The following is a 19,410-nucleotide window of genomic DNA, read 5'->3' as shown; positions in this document are numbered from 1 at the left end:
CTAAGGTTTGAGTTATGTGGTTAATGCAATTTTTATTGTGGTGCTCAAACCATCAAAAAATCCTAAAAAAAAATAAAAAATTTCTCATTTGCTACAGTGGCATGATCTAATGGCTAATGTAATAATTTCTTTAGATCTACATGGTAAAAATCTATATTACTGTATATATTATATTATCTGGCCTTGTGATTAAGCAGTCAAAAAAGCCTCAGTTGATTTAAAATGACTGTATGGATGGCATCAAAATATAATTTATTATATACAATAAATACAACAATAATACAATTAATAACAATGTGAATGTTGAAAAAAATTCTTTTACTTTTTTATTCTTCTGGCCCACACTGTTGTTCCTAAACAACAGGTAAACAGAGTGGTTGCTGTGTGACACCTTGGTATTGGTATGAGTAAATTATCAGTTTACAGTCCCAGGTGTGTGCTTATTGGGTTTTTAACAAAGCCTTCAAATGTGACTCAGCCAATCAGAAGTGAGGACTGGAGTAATATGTTTTATAATAACCAGCAACTTGGACACAGCCATGCCTGTTGTCCAGATTGAGAGCTCATGCTCAGCCACGGCCCAGGCAACAGGTTGTGTTTGGACTGCACATCTCTGGCCAGAGCTGCTCTGCCCTGCCTGGCACTTAATCCACTTAAAGCCAATTACAAGACTATTACTGTGATCGCCCTCCTGAAAATGACAATGGAGCCTGGTGGTGGAGGGAGCCAGAGTGCAGGACAAACCCTCAGCTCTGGTTCTCTCTGCCTGTCTCTAGCTACTCTGTGCTTCATTCGTTCTCTTCTGCATTGCTGTTATCTCAATTAGCTGCAGCAGAGGCGATTGATATAATCACTGTTTTGGCTACAGAGAGGCGAAAGGTGTTGACAGATGAGTTCCTACTTTGGTGAAATGAGATTCAGAAAATGTTTTGTGGGACAGCTTTGAGGTCAAAGTGCAGATGGCTGGACACATCATCCGCTGCCACACTTTGACGCTTTGACTAATTTTAAACAGTTTTGTGTTGATGCTAAGCTGCTGTCACAGGATAAAATGTTGTTTTCACTGAGTCTATAACAATAAGAATGCTCCTGATTGTTCAGTATTCAGCAAAGCAGTGAGGTAGAAATCTGTGTTCAATTCAGTTTCAATGTGTTTCAATTTTCATTTCATGGCATCTTATATGCAGTACTAGAAATTTGCAACCATGCTCATTTTAGTGAGCTATAGTGTAGGCACATTAAAGATGAAATGACGTGAATGAATAAATGATGGATTCCAATCTTGATCTGAATATCAAGGGGATTGAAATGGACTGCACTTATTTAGCTCTTTTATCCAAAGTGCTTGACAATTAACCTTTCATCCATACATCCACAAACACAGCAGAAAGCTACTCTGTTGCAGACAGGTGAAGTGCTTTTAAAGGCCGGTCTCATTCCCAGCGTGTCAATCACACCCCTTAGCATTGCCCACAGCACCGGTAGCGCCGGTGTCCCAGATGCTGCATGACAGGTCATTTAGCATGTCACACTGTACAGGTATAGATGCCAGATTGTTGTTGGCCATGATGCTGGCAATTGGCTGGTCACGAAAAAATGGTCTTATCCCAGCATTAGCATGTGTATGAGACAAAAGGCTTTCAACTAATTCCACTATAAGTTCATCTGCAGCAATATTAGATGCTCAGAGCAAAGTGATGCAGTATAAAGAGCAAGAAAGTCTGCAAATGGAGGATTTATGGGTAAAACAGATGCCATTCACCCAGCTCACACCTAATGTTTAATAGTAACAATATTCAGCTATTCAACATTGTCACTCTTGAAGACTGTTTTTTTTTTCGTACCAACCACATGGATTCTTCCCCCAAAATAGTAGATGGTGGTCAGTAAACGCTTAAGTGGTTTTTATTAAGAGATATGAAAACTATTTTATGTTCACTCATACAACACATTCGACTATGTGTGTGTGCCATCATACATATGGTGAACACACACTCAGGCGTCCTCCAGCATCACATACAGTACAACACGTTGATTTAATTACACAGGAAGTAGGCCCTGTGACATTCTTCTTCTTATTTATGGTGTGTTGTGGCCATTTATGTCTAAACCAACCAAGAAGGGGAAACCCAGGCCAGCAGTTAGTCAGGAATTTAAACCACTTGTGCTGGGAAAACACTCTGTTACAGTAAATGATAACTATCAAAACACAGACAAATGCTCTGATGATCAATTTAGTCACGATTTTAGGTATACTGAACTTAATTGTATTTACAGGTGTGACTGACATAACTCTTTCACATTCTCTTGGTCTCTCTCTCTTTTGGTATAAGAAATTAACGGACTGAGCAAAGTAAGTGCCGTTACTTTATACCCTTTGTATATCATTGTTGTGCTCATTCAATTGCAACCAAAGACATAAAACAACCTTTTAAAGTCTTCATCCATTTCTTAAAGTCATTATGTTGTCGCTGGTTCGATTCCCGGGTCGGGCCTTTCTGTGTGAAGTTTGCTTGTTCTTCCCGTACATGCATGGGTTCTCTCCGGGTACTCCGGCTTCCTCCCACAGACCAAAAACATGCTCATTAGGTTAACTGGTGACTCTAAATTGCCCCTAGGTGTGAGTGTGAGCGTGAATGGTTGTTTGTGTATATATGTTGCCCTGCAATCGGCTGGCGACCGGTCCAGGGTGTACCCCACCTCCTGCCCGTTGACAGTCGAGATAGGCTCCAGCCCCCGCGACCCCGAAAGGGATAAGCGGCATAGAAAATGGATGGATGGATGGATGTTTTTTAAATTAGTTCAGTCTGAGCTAGTTTACATTATCAGCAAGTAGCAACTTAGCAGTAGTACATGCTAATGGTTATCCACTGTTTATTGTAATATTCCTTGTGCACTGATTTAGAATAGTGGTTAAACCAGCTTTAAGTGATATATTTTTTAACCAATAATGTATCAAAAACAATGTGAAAACAATGTTACGATAGCCATCACCATATTTTTAGATCCAGTTTGAAATTATTTAGTTAGAGATGATGAAATGATGGAAATGATAGAAATTGATTCAAATGGAAAAAAAAATCACATCTTTATAAATAAGCTCTTTCTTAGCGACCATTTAACTCACAAGGCTGATCAGTTGTTTCCTCTTGGAGCGAAGAGAAAGAAGGAGAAGCAGAAAATCTTATTGACGTCTTCCCGGATATTCCCATAATGTGCAAAAACATGACTGGCAGTACCAACAGGTACTTGAGGGGAGGTTTTGTTTCATCTCCTTGGTTTTGTTTTATCTCTTTCTTCTTCTCCATCTTCTTTCTTCTTCTCCTGCTTCACGACCTCACAACAGATACTCCTATCTGTTTATTATAGCCACGTGTAGCCTGTTGCCAACTTCTGATGAAACTACACTTTACTTAGCCAAGTTTATGTGCTCCATAAGACGTGTCATATCATTATTATGCTGATGATACTCACATTTATTTCTCTGCTAAATCCAATAACCTGAATCAACTGACCTCTCTTGATTTCCTCCACCTGAAGATCCTGTTGATATTTGGCTCCTTCTCCTCGTTCCACACTTCTCAGCCATTCCAATCCTCTAATCTGGACCTTTTATTCATTCCTCAGTCTAACTGCAAAACAAAAGGCAGTGGTGTCCCTGCTGTTTTTGCCCCAAACGTCTGAAATCATCCTCTCCATCTGTCAGATTTACTGAATCTTTGGACCGTTTCAAGCAGCTTCTAAAAATGCATTTTTATCGGCAAATCTTTTTATAGGTCTCCACTCTGGGCTTTGTTTTATGTTGTTTTAACTGTCTGGCCTGTCTCTCATTGTGCTGCATTTAATGTTGTCATGTATTTTTACCTTATTTGTTTATTCATTCCTTCTTTTCTTGTGTGAAGCACTTCATAACTGCATGTTTGGGCTGTGTCCTGTCACCTATCTTGAACATATGTTGACTGCCTATCCTGGTAAACACATTCTCAAGTTTACAGATGATTTGGCCAACCAGTTCAAAATCATTGAGGACACAATGGCAACAACTGCAGTTTTTCTGGAGGCTCGACTGTTTTGGTGTGTTGTCAGCTCAGGGTGCTCCTCTACAGCTCCATGGCAAAGACAGTCACCTACTCTGCTACTCTGTTAATATTTGGCTTGATCATCTCAATAGGTGACAAGAACAGGGTGCAACATACAGTGAAGTTAAGGCATCCCATCAGATCATTGATGTTAAACTGCCTGATCTGTTCCACATTTTCTGTAAGGCAGCTATTTCTAAGACTGAAGAAATATCACAGTGTCCTCTCCATCCTTTGTGAATAGAGTTTGAGCTTCTACCCTCTGGGTGGAGATTTAGAGGGAAAGGCCACATCTAAAAGGGTCAGTAATTCTTCTATCTCTCAGGCCACCAAACAGCTAACCACTCATGATGATTCATCTGATGATAAGTTTCCCGTAATACTACTGGCAACTGGTGTTTTTGGTAATGCTAAACTTGCTTGAGGTTCTTGCTGTCACTTGTATTCATGTTTCTCGTGTATTTTATCATATCTTATGTTTCTTAGCTTGTGTCTTCGCATGTTTTCTGGCTGCAAGAAACATTTCTCAGAGGGGACAATAGAGCAGCTAAAGGGGCAGATATTTTCATTAGGAGTTGGTGGGGACCAAAGTCAGAAGTGAAAGACAGTGAATATAAGACTTATGTTTGCCAGGTGGCCAAAATGTGACTCCAAATCACTTTATCAATTTGAGCAAAAAAAATTATTATTGTAGATTTAAACAGTTTCAGGTGTCTTATTATACCTTCTGAACGGATACTAAGTGGATAGGTGACCAGTATAAGTATATTTCCCAGTAGTCCAGTCAAGTCAGTTTTATCTATGTAGCTCAATATCAAAAATTCGCCTCGAGTGCCTTTACAATGTACAGTACACAACTCCTTTTACTGTTAAACTCTCTATTTGGATAAGGTCATTGTTTGGTTTGGAGGTCGTTTTTGGGCCATAGCCTAACAGCCTTTACAGACGTGATATATTGTTTCCCTGGAACAGAGAAAAAAAAGGACAGAATCTGCATCTGCATTTCCCCATTTTCTGGTTCAGGAGAGATTCAAGGACCAGGCTGTGGGCAGTTGGACTGCCCCATAAGAATGCAGCTGGTTTGAAGAGCTGGTCTGGTGTCAGTCTTGAACTGTTTCATTCTATAAAAAATGCAAGTACAGGTGCACTAAAACCAAAAAAAAAAAAAAAGTCACAATACTCAAAAAGGCCACTTCATTGATATGCCATTTACATAATTTAATGACGTTTGAAAGCAATTTAACCAATTAGCCAGATTATTTCTGGTGGTATAATGAATTATAATTTCAAATTAATCCAGTTTCAGTTATAGAGTGGATTTGTTTATTATGTTAATGATATAAAATAGCTTTAATGTGTTTTGAGCAGCTTGTAGCATAGCATGTGACTGACAGTGAAAGGGCACTGTTGCTGTAGCTTAACTTGAATCAAGAGTATCACAAGGGAGCTTCCCCAACACTGCATGGTATAAATGACTTTCAGCTTTGGCTTTCAGTGTGTGCACATGCACTTTATATCTATAGAAAAAACATAGGAATAGACATTCAGATTATCAAAGCACTGTTTTATATCAAAGTACCAAAAATATAAGTCAGCAGCTGCTAATGTGCTGCATAGAAATTGTAAATTTTTACTGTGTGCATTATAAAAGTATGGCCATTGCTCTGTCTGTGCCCAGAATGCTACATTAGGTCTTAGCCAAACTATTGGTACTTGTGGCAAATATCTGAGTGAAAATCAGGGAAAATTCATAATTGTTTTCAATTGAATACATATCAGCAGGACTTCACAAAGACTTCAAATGTGCCAAAACATCCTGCAGGTCCCCGTGCTTTAAAGCAGTACAGGGTCTCATCTTGCTCTTGCTTAAAGCTAATGCAACAGTTTTGGAACAGTGAGACATGCTCCTCAGATGCCTGGTTGTCCTAGTGTAATTTTATATTTCTTTCTCCTTTTTTTTATCTCTAGTGAGTGAGTTGCCAGCTTTAGTTGTATAGGTTACAGAGCAGGCACGCTGGGAGCTATCTCATTACCACTGCCTGTGTGTGTGCTGGGGGGGGGGGGGGGGGGGGGCGGAGCGTTTGTTGAGTGGAAAATGGCCTCTAAAGCTCCTCTACTCACCTTTCGCAGTGACAACATTTAGCACAGTGTGCCGACCCTTGACTCCCTTCTCTCACCCATCACCACCCTGTGCTTCGTACCCACCTCTCCCACTTCCTTCAAATTTCCCTTTTTAAGGCTTCAGTGCCAGTTTTAGGAGTGATAGAAGGATAGAGTGATTTTGCATGAGTAAATGCCCTTCAACAGATGGTCAGACAAGACAAGGGATGGTGGATGGAGGTGGAGGTGGTGATGGTGGTCGGGGGTGGGGGGGTGGGTGTTACAGCAGGGTCCTCGTCTAGCCCCCACTGTGGTCGAATGTGACAAAATGCAAAGTGGAATTCGCCGGCCCCTCCAGTCCAGAATTGGCCCACAGAACGAGCATGTGAGAGGCACGAAGGCATGTCCTTCGCAGTCCAGGCAAGCTTGGGTGACAGCTGCGATGTTTATAGGCCAGCTTCGATGACAGTCGGGGGGGGGGGGGCGGCTCGGCTCTTTTCAGACAGGAATTAGGTTTGTCATCAGATTCTAAAATCCTTCTGATTTATGACGTTTCCACTCCTGTTTTCCCTCCTACCCCTTTGACCTCCGCCGACAAACCCCCAGCGGGGAGATGATGACATTCGGCAAAATTGTTTGTTTGTTTGTTTACCTCTTACTTTCACCACAAAGGATCGATTTCCGACTCACACCAACATGCAGCATGCTACAACCCCCACCAACATGCAGCATGCTACAACCCCCATAAACACATCTTGCTGCTGTGTGTTGCTTTGTTGGGACAACATGGTCAAATGATAATTACTCCTTTCATAAAACCACTTAAAACCATTTTATTGTCTTGTATACTTAAGACTTTTCGTTGAGGTTTGTCTTGTTTTGCTTGCTTCGTGAAAAGACTTCCCTCACACTTAATTTGAGATATTGGACTATTAAACACATATTTTATAACCTGTGAGAGTTCTTGAACTTAATTTAAAATTAAATCACTTTGACTGTTAGGTGTATAGACAAGTTAAGTTACAGCTGGAACACTCATAGATTAGTGAAGTCCGACCATTAGAGATCTCTCTCATATCCCATCCAACCTTAAATCAGATGTGGATCTTTGGCAGATCAAAGATTTAAAGCAGTGTGAATCCAGAAAGATTATAGTACAATTGAAACACTGGCAAATAAACACTATAAGGAGAGATTTTAGTTTCCTGACTATAATAGAAAAAGATTTGTTTGGGATCCATTCAAAGATTTATGTGGTTTAAGTCAGTTTAGTTAGATCATGATTAGCGATGGTTATCGATGTTGATGTTGCTTTTACATATATGAGCATGAAGCCTGGTTCTGCTAAATATCACCATTTTTTTCCATTCCAAAAACTGAACTGGCCCTACAGAGATACACTGTGGGAATGGACAAGTGTTTGTGAGGATACGTCACCGAATTTAACATTCTGTTAGTGTCAGAGAATCACAGTGTGAGCAGATGCAGAGAACGTTTATGAGACAGGGTTTGGTCAACAGTGTGTGCAGACAAACTAGTCAAAAGTATAAAAAATAGTATTGAAGATGGAAAATTTGTTCTGTTGTAGGTAGGGAACTTATATCACCGCTTCACTCTTGTTTTAATGGGCATGAACAGAGAGGATGTAACATTGCTGTCTTGGGAGTCCATTGCTGTGGACATTACTCTGCACATGCCAGTCCATTATGACTCTCTGAAATGAATTATCCTGTGATGAGAAAGGTTTCCTTTTCAGTGGCCCCTAATCTCTCTGATCCACCCATCCCCCACCAACCATTTACATAGAAACCTCCACTGATGAACAGACTGATTTAGAGATTACATGTGAAGCAATGTCTTAGTTGACCAGGGAATGAAATGACAAAATATCTTGCCTGACAACCAATTAATGAGGAGATTATGTGTTGAACATCTCTTTTAATAGGAGAGTGTCATCAGTACTGGCAGGGCTGTGTGGCAGTGCAGTTATGTAGAGAGGCAGTTTTACAGGAGGGACCCAGGCAGATCATGAGGGGGAGGGGAGGTTATTTTAGGAGACCACATTTGGGAAATAACTGAGAAATGACTTCAGGAGTCCAGCAGCACTACCCCCCAACACCATATTCAGCAACATTGTGCTGCTGTGGAAACCTTGAGGTTTCTGGGATCCACAATTACCCAGGACCTAAAGTAGGTGTCCATCTTAGACTCCATCATCAAAAAGGCCCAGCAGAAGATGTAGTTCCTGTGCAGGTCAGGAAGTTCAACCTGTCTCAGGCACTGATGATCCAGTTCTACACTACAATAAGCCAGCCTGTTCTCTGTTCATCCATCACTGTCTGGTTTGGATCACCCACCAAACAGGACAGGACTAGACTACAGTGGACATCAGGATTTCAGTCAAGTCAGGAAGCATACAGGAAGCAGCACTGCAGACCAATCACACCAAACACCCTGAACACAACCTGTGCCAACTTCTCCTTTGTGCTAGGCGTTACAAAGGTATGCCAAAACCAAGACACAAGAACACTTTCTAACACTTAAATCAGCCAGACAGTGTCAACAACTCTCTAACACCAAACATCACTTACACTTACTTTCTTTATAGATGGAATTTGATGATATTTTTAATGTTTAAATGCACCATTTTAACATGTACAGTATAGGCCAAAAGTTTGGACACACCTTCTCATTCAATGCGTTTTCTTTATTTTCATGACTATTTACATTGTAGATTCTCACTGAAGGCATCAAAACTATGAAGGAACACATGTGGAGTTATGTACTTAACAAAAAAAGGTGAAATAACTAAAAACATGTTTTATATTCTAGTTTCTTCAGAAAATAGCCACCCTTTGCTCTGATTACTGCTTTGCACACTCTTGGCATTCTCTCGATGAGCTTCAAGAGGTAGTCACCTGAAATGGTTTTCACTTCACAGGTGTGCCTTATCAGGGTTAATTAGTGGAATTTCTTGCTTTATCAATGGGGTTGGGACCATCAGTTGTGTTGTGCAGAAGTCAGGTTAATACACAGCCGACAGCCCTATTGGACAACTGTTAAAATTATGGCAAGAACCAATCAGCTAACTAAAGAAAAACGAGTGGCCATCATTACTTTAAGAAATGAAGGTCAGTCAGTCCGGAAAATTGCATAAACTTTAGATGTGTCCCCAAGTGGAGTCGCAAAAACCATCAAGCGCTACAACGAAACTGGCACACATGAGGACCGACCCAGGAAAGGAAGACCAAGAGTCACCTCTGCTTCTGAGGATAAGTTCATCTGAGTCACCAGCCTCAGAAATCGCCAGTTAACAGCAGCTCAGATCAGAGACCAGATGAATGCCACACAGAGTTCTAGCAGCAGACCCATCTCTAGAACAACTGTTAAGAGGAGACTGCGCGAATCAGGCCTTCATGGTCAAATAGCTGCTAGGAGACCACTGCTAAGGAGAGGCAACAAGCAGAAGAGATTTGTTTGGGCCAAGAAACACAAGAAATGGATATTAGACCAGTGGAAATCTGTGCTTTGGTCTGATGAGTCCAAATTTGAGATCTTTGGTTCCAACCGCCGTGTCTTTGTGAGACGCAGAAAAGGTGAACGGATGGATTCCACATGCCTGGTTCCCACTGTGAAGCATGGAGGAGGAGGTGTGATGGTGTGGGGGTGTTTGCTGGTCACACTGTTGAGGATCTATTCAAAATTGAAGGCACACTGAACCAGCATGGCTATCACAGCATCCTGCAGCGACATGCCATCCCATCCGGTCTGAGTTTAGTTGGACGATCATTTATTTTTCAAAAGGACAATGACCCCAAACACACCTCCAGGCTGTGTAAGGGCTATTTGACCAAGAAGGAGAGTGATGGAGTGCTGCGGCAGATGACCTGGCCTCCACAGTCACCGGACCTGAACCCACTCGAGATGGTTTGGGGTGAGCTGGACTGCAGAGTGAAGGCAAAGGTGCCAACAAGTCCTAAACGCCTCTGGGAACTCCTTCAAGACTGTTGGAAAACCATTTCAGGTGACTACCTCTTGAAGCTCATCGAGAGAGTGCCAAGAGTGTGCAAAGCAGTAATCAGAGCAAAGGGTGGCTATTTTGAAGAAACTAGAAAATAAAACATGTTTTCAGTTATTTCACCTCATTTCAAGAAAATGCATTGAATGACAAGGTGTGTCCAAACTTTTGGCCTGTACTGTATGTATTATCATGCACTGTACATGCATTGTCAATATATCTGACCTGCATGCTGTATATTCTGTATTTAAGAATGTATACATGCATATAGTGTACATAACAAACCTATTCACTATTTGTATTATTTGCAATTTACAGGACACTCTGTTCTTCACCTTTACTTGTTCAGTCTTGTAATTCTTGTTCTCACAGTAGCTGTTATGTTTAATCTTGCAAATTCCTTGCATGTTGGCCAACAAAGCTGATTCTGAATCTGAATTTTTTGGTTTCACTCTATAAAGTCCTGGCTGGGATCAGAGACTGCAGAGTTTCTCCCTGTCATCATGTCAAAGCATCACACCCATTTTCTCTTTGATCTTTGTGATATTGCAAGAATCAAAATATGCAATATATACAAATATACATTTTATTTCTTTTTTTAATCTATTATTTAAGTTATGCTTCTACAGAAATGGCTAAATTACTGAAATATCAATGTCAAATGCTGAATCACTGTTAGTAAATCTCCTCAGTGGCTTAAAAAAGTCACTGCAACATTTATGCAGTCTTTGAAGACCTTGGGATCCCAGTTTCTTGAGATATGCTTGATGGTGACAGGACTTTATGCCTTTATGCCTTACGTTATTTCGACTAGATAGCCAGCCATACATGCTCCTCTTTGTCACCTTGTTTTCTTGTAGACCAACTGAGAAAGGACTAGCAAGAAAAAATCTATGTGTAGAATTTGTTTCAGCCTGTGCCAATACTGGCAGAATCCCAACACAGATAGTACAGGAAGGGTTTCTTTTATTTTTTCTTGTCTTACCCTGTGTGGCACTTGACAGGATTATAAAGAGAGAAAACTACTATTTGAGCTGCTAAAACGAGAGATTGTATAATACCAAAGAGAATCAATCAGTATTTTACATTTAATTTTTCATTTTCTACTGCAGTCACTCATCTTTTGGATCATAAGATCATCATCAACACAACACAACAAAAGCACAATTATCTACACCAATACTGTGCATGAGTTCCATCTCATATATCTTAAGAGTGGCCATGTTCAGAGGAGCATTATCTAGTGATAAATATCCTTGACAGGGGTCATGGGCAGACATGAGGCCAAACATCCCACTCTGTAAGGTGAGAAATGAGTAAAAGACTTCAAGCCTACATCTAAACACACCAGTAATACAGAGCTAGAAGGTAAATACCTCAGGATGGCAGAAAGACAAAAGCCCAAAATGCACTCAGTCCTCTACCAGTCCCTTTTGGATTCAGTTTTGCATTACTAATGAGTAATGCAGCAGATGCAGGGTGTAAATACTTCTTGGAGTGCGTCACAAACAATTGAGTGTCTCAACAGTTCACTACAGTCAGCATTTTTATATTAACAATGACTGTGTGAAACATGCATTCAATAATAGTTATTATATCAACATATCTTAATATTAATAACCTAATAACCTTAATTAATAACCTAATTTCTAGCAGCAACTGTATTCAGAGCGCAAGCTCTGCTAAATCCACTGTTAACTACTTTGTCACCCACAAAAGTAGCTATTGATAAATTACTTAAGAGCCTGTCACCAACTCACTGACTTTGGTAACAGACACATCAGTTCTCCAAGAATCGTCTCTGGAGAAGTGTTCTTTTTCTTTTGTCTGTGAAATGTAAGTAAGAAGACTGGAAAGCTTCAGCTGGTTTGCACGATGTCCCAGATGAAGGCTACAGGCCAAAAATGATTGATTTTACTTTTCTTTACTTTATTTTAAGTTGTTCTCAGTATCACAAGCATCGTCTTCAAAACTTGAATTTAATACTTTGAGAGTGAATTAACTAATGAAAGAAATCTGATTTGTCACCATTGCCACCTTTTCTACACAATCAATAAAAGTTTTTGCAGCATGAGGAACTTATCACTATTATCAGTGTTTCTGTATTTCAAAAGGAAATCAAGCTGGGAGGTATTTCCTCACATCTTAAAACAATGACACCAAGCTATGTGACACTTCCCCTCTCCTTATCTTGGGAATTTATAAGCTCTCCTCGAGGTCGGGTGCTCCGACTTTGGAATTTACACACACACACACACACACACACACACACACACACACACACACACACACACACACACACACACACACACACACACACACAGATATACACTTACACCAGAGACATGTCATTCACATGAATCTACAAATGAAAGCACTAATGTAAAGCCTCAGACAAAAATATTACAAAAATGTACACATACTTTAACATAGACCTCCCTGTGCTTACACACACACACACACACACACACACACACACACACACACACACACACACACACACACACACACACACACACACACTTACATGCATGGTGTACATGGTATGTAATTCATATACTTGTACTCATGTACAACCTAAAATATTTCTTGGAAGTGCATACATAAATAAATATTCACACACACACACACACACACACACACACACACACACACACACACACACACACACACACACACACACACACACACACATGCACTAATCTGCGTCTCAGTGGACAGGCCCATTGTTCCTCCTGCTCCCACCACCCTAGTTCTCCAGTCCCTCTCGTCCTGCTGTTAACGGACAGTATTTCACAAGCTGTAAATTCAGAGCAGATATATAAATCACAGAGGGCACAGCTCAGGGGGGGCTGTGACAGAATCTGCAGACTTTTGCCCCGGGGGCCACTGGTGCTATTCCAAACCCAGTCAAGCTGTCCAAGTACTGATGGCAAGACAAGGAAGGTGGGGGGAGAGGAGGAGGACAAGAGCGTCACTATATTTAACAGAAGTCAGACAGATCAAGCACACTGGGGAAAAAAATACATTTCAACAAGTAATTTGTAGAATAAGCCTTGTTTTCTAGATTCAAACACTGATACCAATATCTAGAAAATATCGTAGTCAGAGCAACATTTGTATTCTTTTAAGTCTTTTAAAACAACCTGATGAATGAAAGTGAAACATTTCTTCTCCTTTTAGCTCCGTTTTCACCAATCCTGAGAAAAATATAAGGCTTTTAATTTGCTATCGATAACATTTTCTTCACCAACCAGCTGACTTGAACAGGTCATGCACAGTTGATTTACCTGAACTTGTGAACACAGCTTCCTACACAAAATAAGGGCACGGAACTATAAAATGAATATGCTGTAAAACAAAAAAGTGAGCAAATAGTTCAGATGTTCTGCATCGTTGCATGATGATATTCTGTGGGCCTGCAATCAGAGTGACCCCTTTTGCCCTACATGTATGTGTTTGTTTCATTAATAAAAAAGTGCTACCAATAAAAAAAGGTTTATTGGCACTTTTTTTTTTTACAGGTCTGGAGTCATGACATTTAACTATAACTCTGTCCAATGAACAAGCTGTTAATGACAATCCATATGGATCCACATAAACAGAGGAAGCCTTGCATCTATGGTGCAGAGCAGGAAAACAAACTGCAGCTATGATCAGACCACGGCAGCAGTTTGGGGTTGTCCAGGGCTTGACAGACGGGCACATGGCTTGGCGGCTGAGGTTTGTTTTCCTCCAAACCTGTATTGCAATAAGATGCCCCGTTCCCCCCTCCTCCCTATCTGATCTGCTCCTCTTCCACTGATCCATCATGGGATGACAGTATGTGTCCGTAGCTGAATTTCTGCTCCACAAATAGCACGGCCAGACAAGCCTCACTTTTTGAGCCTCCACAATCTCCTGCTATCCACAGTAAGTCATGCGCTATGTGTGCTCGTCTGTGAATGGTCTGCAAGCGGCCACGGCGACCCCCGCTGCTTCCCTTGCCGACTCCCCACACCAGGATATTTTAGACTCACAACCTCCTGCTCTTCCTCTGTCTGTCCTTCTCCTTTCTCCTATTTCTCCCTGTTCATGCTACCCCTCTCCCTCCTCTCTCGTCCCCCCTGCTCATTAATCATCTGCCTGCCGGGGGTGAAAAAAACAAACAGTACCCCCACTAGGACACAAGGGGCAATTTTCGAGTGGTGGCAACAACTTTCCGACTTTTCAAAAATATTCTTTCCCCAGCAGGAGGGTTGAGTCTGCCATGAATCTGCCAGCTGACAAAAGTTAGCACTCAGCGGAGTCTGTCAGTAACCTCAGCCCCTGTCTGACGGAGAGACATCCACACCAACAATTAGAACTTAATAAATCAGTTCCGCGTTTTAACACCTTGATTCTCCACAGCGAGGGGTGCCTCGAGCATGATGTCTTAGTCGGAGATGTCGTCTTTGCTAATTAGCTGTTCAGGTGGGTGGGACAAGAGCAGAGTGGTGTTTGGTTGAGTGAAAGTTGTAAGACAGTTGGGATGTTCCTTTTGAAAGCATATGAGTATATGAAATGTTTCTTATCATTGCATTAAAGGTAATGAAAAGTTAATAAAAACACCTGCACTATAAAAGAAGAATAGTAAAAAATATTTCAGCAAAAACCTTATTTGTATTTTTTGTAATATGAAGTTCTGCAGGATACCCCGCACAAAATCATTCAAGCGTTAAATATTACAGTATCAAATATCATTGAGTTTCACTGAGGGTGATAGCGTGGCACAGAACCTGTGTGTTTAACTGTGTTTTGGTAAACTTGTTACTGGTTGGAGCATAATGAGCACACAGATGGAGAGAAGAGATGCTGGGAGCTCTTTGAGGAGCTTTTGTGGATGTTTAGATTTTTTTTTTTTTTTTTTCAGCCAGATTGTTGGAGTCTATAATAAAGTGCATAACTCTAAGCTGACCACAGCTACTGTTCTGTGATGAAGTCAACTAGAAAACTATTACATCACCTTTCATGAATATTACTTTAGTTTTACCGGATACTTTATGTTTCTCCTGCACTGCAATAATAAATGTTGGCAAGAGGAGGAAGGAAGGAGGAGGTCAAACAGAGAGTTACGTGTGCATGTGTGTGTGTGTGTGTGTGTGTGTGTGTGTGTGTGTGTGTGTGTGTGTGTGTGTGTGTGTGTGTGTGTGTGTGTGAGCCGGGAGGCGTGTGGGGGGTGGGATGAACACCTGTGCGACAGGCAATCTGTCTCTGTCTAAAGAATGTGACAGTGACCCCGGGATGAAGGTGAGTGTGTTGGTGTGTGTGTCACAGAAGCAGGTGCTCAGTTATTGTTCACAATAATGACAGACAGTAAGTCATATCTGTTCAGAGGCACTTCTTTAATGCAGTGTTGCGACTGCACCATATTAGGCATTAGGAATAGCAATGGCAGAGGCCTGGTGACATTACATTATATTGCTAATGTTATTACTGTCTGCAGTTTGGAACCTCTCTTCACGTTGCAGGGATGCAAAAAAAAATGGATTTAAATGGCGATTGTGGTTGGAGCGTACCATGGTAACAACTGCACCAGGAGTTTAAAAGGACATCTAGATGATCAGCTGTCATATATATGTCTGCATTTGTTTAAAAGTACAGATATCTTTCAGTTTTGTTCTCATGCAACATAGAGTGCATCCAGCTTTGGTAGGTTACATTTTATTTACTTACTAAAATTGGTGTCATGGACAAACTGATAATCAAATGGCTCTGTTAGACCTGAGTTTACTCCTGCACTAACGTATGCTCACATGCAAGAGGTGGAGTCAAATTTATCACGTGACACCAATAGATCTCTAGAGGTTTAGCCAATGATGAACTTGGCTGCAACCATGACCTAACACAATAACTGAGGTGTGAGAAAATCATTAAGTGTTTCTATATTTTAGCTCCATCAAAGGTGATGATGACACATTGTCTAGGTGGACTGTACTCACCAAGTTCCCTTTGTCTATGTGTGATTAGGTGGCAGTTTTGTCTGAACCCAAATTGTAATAGGTGCAGGTAATCCTTCTTTTCCAGGTTGTTCATAAGTTGCATTGTCACAACCTTTTACAAAATTCATCAAGGTCTTAAGAGAATTTGCTAATTTTATTGCATTTTATTTCAGTTTTGTATGACTCCCTCTGCACTGAGTAATTTGTCAGTGATTGTTATTTGGAGTGCTTTGAGTGCGTTCCCCCTTGTGCCTTTTGGTGCATGGAGAACTGTTTTCTCTCCTACTCTGCTCTCTGCTGGACTGTTACAGTGCAGAACCACCCTCACTTTCATGAATATCAGGTAGGCCTACAGTACTGTCTGTACCATCTGTGCACCTACGATGTTCTGTGAAATAGTACTGTGACACACAGGTGAGGTATCTGGCTATTGATTTCTCATGAAGTGCTTGTGCTTGTGGGTACTGGACAGACCCAATGGGGCATGGACCATATCCCGCCCTTATCCCACTAGCTCTTAAAGGGCGTAACCTGAAATAGAACATTACATGTACCATATATTAAGTATAGTTGCAGCCCTCTAAGCTGTGGACCCAATGGTTCCTTTAACTAGCTGCAGAAAAAGCTGTTTCTTGTTCAGTCTCAGTGCAACGTAAGCACAAGGTGACACTCAGGTGGGGTCCACATAGCAGGTGGATGTAGTCTAAAAGCCTCCAGTACTGCACAAGCATGAGAAAGGATCACTACTGAAGTCTATACTCATAGAATCTGGAGTTATGATATTTACCTGACATTCATGGCTAATGGGGAAACTCAAACACTCAACTGACCAACAGTGCAACTTCATCATTCTTTCACCCAGTCAATACAGTAAGTAAGTGACATACTTTTGCATTTGTGGGGCTGGCCCCCACTTTGCTGAAGTCTAAATAAAATCAAATAAAACAAATAAAGCTAATTTTAAGATATTGAATGCTCATGCTTTAAAGTTAATTTTATATTCACGCTTTAATGACAGTCATATTCCATAAATATTACGACATTTCACACATCAACTGACTATCTTGGCTGAACCACTGTCGATCTAATTTTTTATTAGTTTAAATGTTTGGTTGACTGCTACAACATTAGAAGGTCTAGTGAAACTCAAACCTCCTCCCAAACACCACCTCTCGTTCTCACTTGGTATGCTCTGGATGGTCAAGTGGAACATTCCTGCAGACTGCATTTCACTCGGTTGGCTCAGATCTGCTTTAATCACCTCAGCAATGGCAGAGCTGTGGATATAGAGTTACAGTACCAGGGAGAGAGAGAGAGAGAGAGAGAGAGAGAGAGAGAGAGAGAGAGAGAGAGAGAGAGAGAGAGAGACCCCAGAATTACTTTTCCATCATTGGGCCAAGCAAGGTTTCACGCCGTTAGAGCACGTTTGTATCAGTCTGCGCTGACAGCACTTTTTAGAGATTTCCATCCTGTCTCGTTAATTCAGTTCCCAGTTAATTTTTGAAAGAAACACAATACTTGCCGTAAAACACCTCCACCACACTCCACAAAACAGGTTGTTTTGTCTTTACTTCATCATCAAGACAACATTGTTTGCCAGTGGCTTTCAAAACCATTCCAAAAAATTATTCATATCATTGTTTTCTTCTCTCACCTCTTTTAGAATTGATATTTTTGTCCACTTAAACACAATACTGACATGCTATCACCTTCTAAAGTTGACATGTGTTAGTAAACCAGCTTTTTCACATCCTGCAGACACAGAAACATCAGCAATCATGTAACCACCTTTCAGACACAAGTCCAATATCCACTCTTATTTTAGCTCTGTTTTGGTGAGAAATATCTGACTCTTTACCTGCTAAATGCTCCACTTTGTTTACCAGCTAGTCACTAACTGTGTTTAAAACTGAAAACCTCAGATGAACACACTGTACAATACTTGCCCAGCACCAAGTAACTGACAGTGTCCTGCTGGAGCAGGAATTGATATTGATTGAGCAGTGGGAGTTAAACAAAACAGTGGAGCTGCAGGCTATAAAAAGAGTTACAAGGGCAACAAAACAATGCTGAAAGACAATAAAGTGGCTCGTAGAGTCTGGTTTTGGTTGTGGTCATGGTTAAAAGAAGCCAATATTAACAGTTGGTTGGAGATGGGATGCAAACATCAGTTTCCCACGTCAAAGTCACATCCTATGTTAACCACATGTGACCACAAGATATCCTTCTCAGGAAAACATTAACATACAGTAGGACTGAAGTGTTTGATCAAGACTGTTGTGTCATTTTTAAAAATACTGAGACAATAAATTCATACCCCAACTATACCCCATACCCCCAACTGGTTTACCATACAAACAGCTGATTCCCAGCAGGAACCTGCTTGTGTTTACAGGGAAGAAGCACAGTGATATGAATAGCATGGAAGCGAGCTCAGCCAATGCTCCATGTTCAGCTCAGCCTAAAATCAATCTACAACAAGACCCCCTGACATTTCAGGACAGATCTCATCCATCTCTAGTGGATTGTGTGCCTGTTGGCGGTGTTAAACTAGTCATCTGTGCATATAATGTAATATTATACACTATTCCTCTCTCTCGAACTACCCCCTCCCTCCCCCTCTGTCATGGTGCCATGTGCCTGATCGTTTACACCGCTCATACTGTGTGTCACCAGGTCGTTACGTTTATTTCAGACGAACACCAATTAGCTGCCTTCTAATTAATCAGCACTCTCCCTGATTCCAGATGTCACACAAGCTCAGTACATCACCACTGTGGAGCTGGAGTGGTTGTACGAGTGTCTGCTAAAGAGCTCGTGGTCCATCTTTGTTTTTTGGATGGAATCCCAATGGGGTTGGCTATATTGGAATGCTGTTTTTTCTGTTCCTGCTGGTGTAAACAAGTAATGTTCGATTGAGTGATCATTTATTTTAGGAATCTTTTGACATTAGAGAACACTTCTGTTCTTGCTTTGTATATGTATAGTATGGCATTTTCGTCTCTTTTGCAGTATATTATTTCCATTTTGTAAATGATTTTGTTACTCTTGTAATTGTTACTATCCTGCCTGTTTTGTACTTTGTGTTAAATGCTTTTATTTTGAAGCACCTTTACTTGAAAAGTGCTATATGACTAAGCCTTAGCAACTGCTCATCATGAAATAATAGTTTTAATTGGCTGTTTGTTGCATTGTAGCAAATTACATTTGGGGTTAGGGTTAACACCCCCTCTGGAGGTCTGCAGCTCTTACG

The 19,410-nt window shown here is 40.9% G+C and overlaps 1 pseudogene; it reads left to right on the top strand.

Moving 5' to 3' along the window:
• The first annotated feature begins 9,246 nt into the window (after positions 1 to 9,246).
• LOC139340614 (uncharacterized) overlaps positions 9,247 to 19,410 on the top strand; it is a 48,221-nt pseudogene continuing 38,057 nt past the window's right edge.

The sequence above is a fragment of the Chaetodon trifascialis genome, chromosome 12 (genome assembly GCF_039877785.1).
Source record: "Chaetodon trifascialis isolate fChaTrf1 chromosome 12, fChaTrf1.hap1, whole genome shotgun sequence".
NCBI classification, from domain to species: Eukaryota; Metazoa; Chordata; class Actinopteri; order Chaetodontiformes; family Chaetodontidae; genus Chaetodon; species Chaetodon trifascialis.
This window is presented reverse-complemented; position numbering and strand designations above follow the sequence as displayed.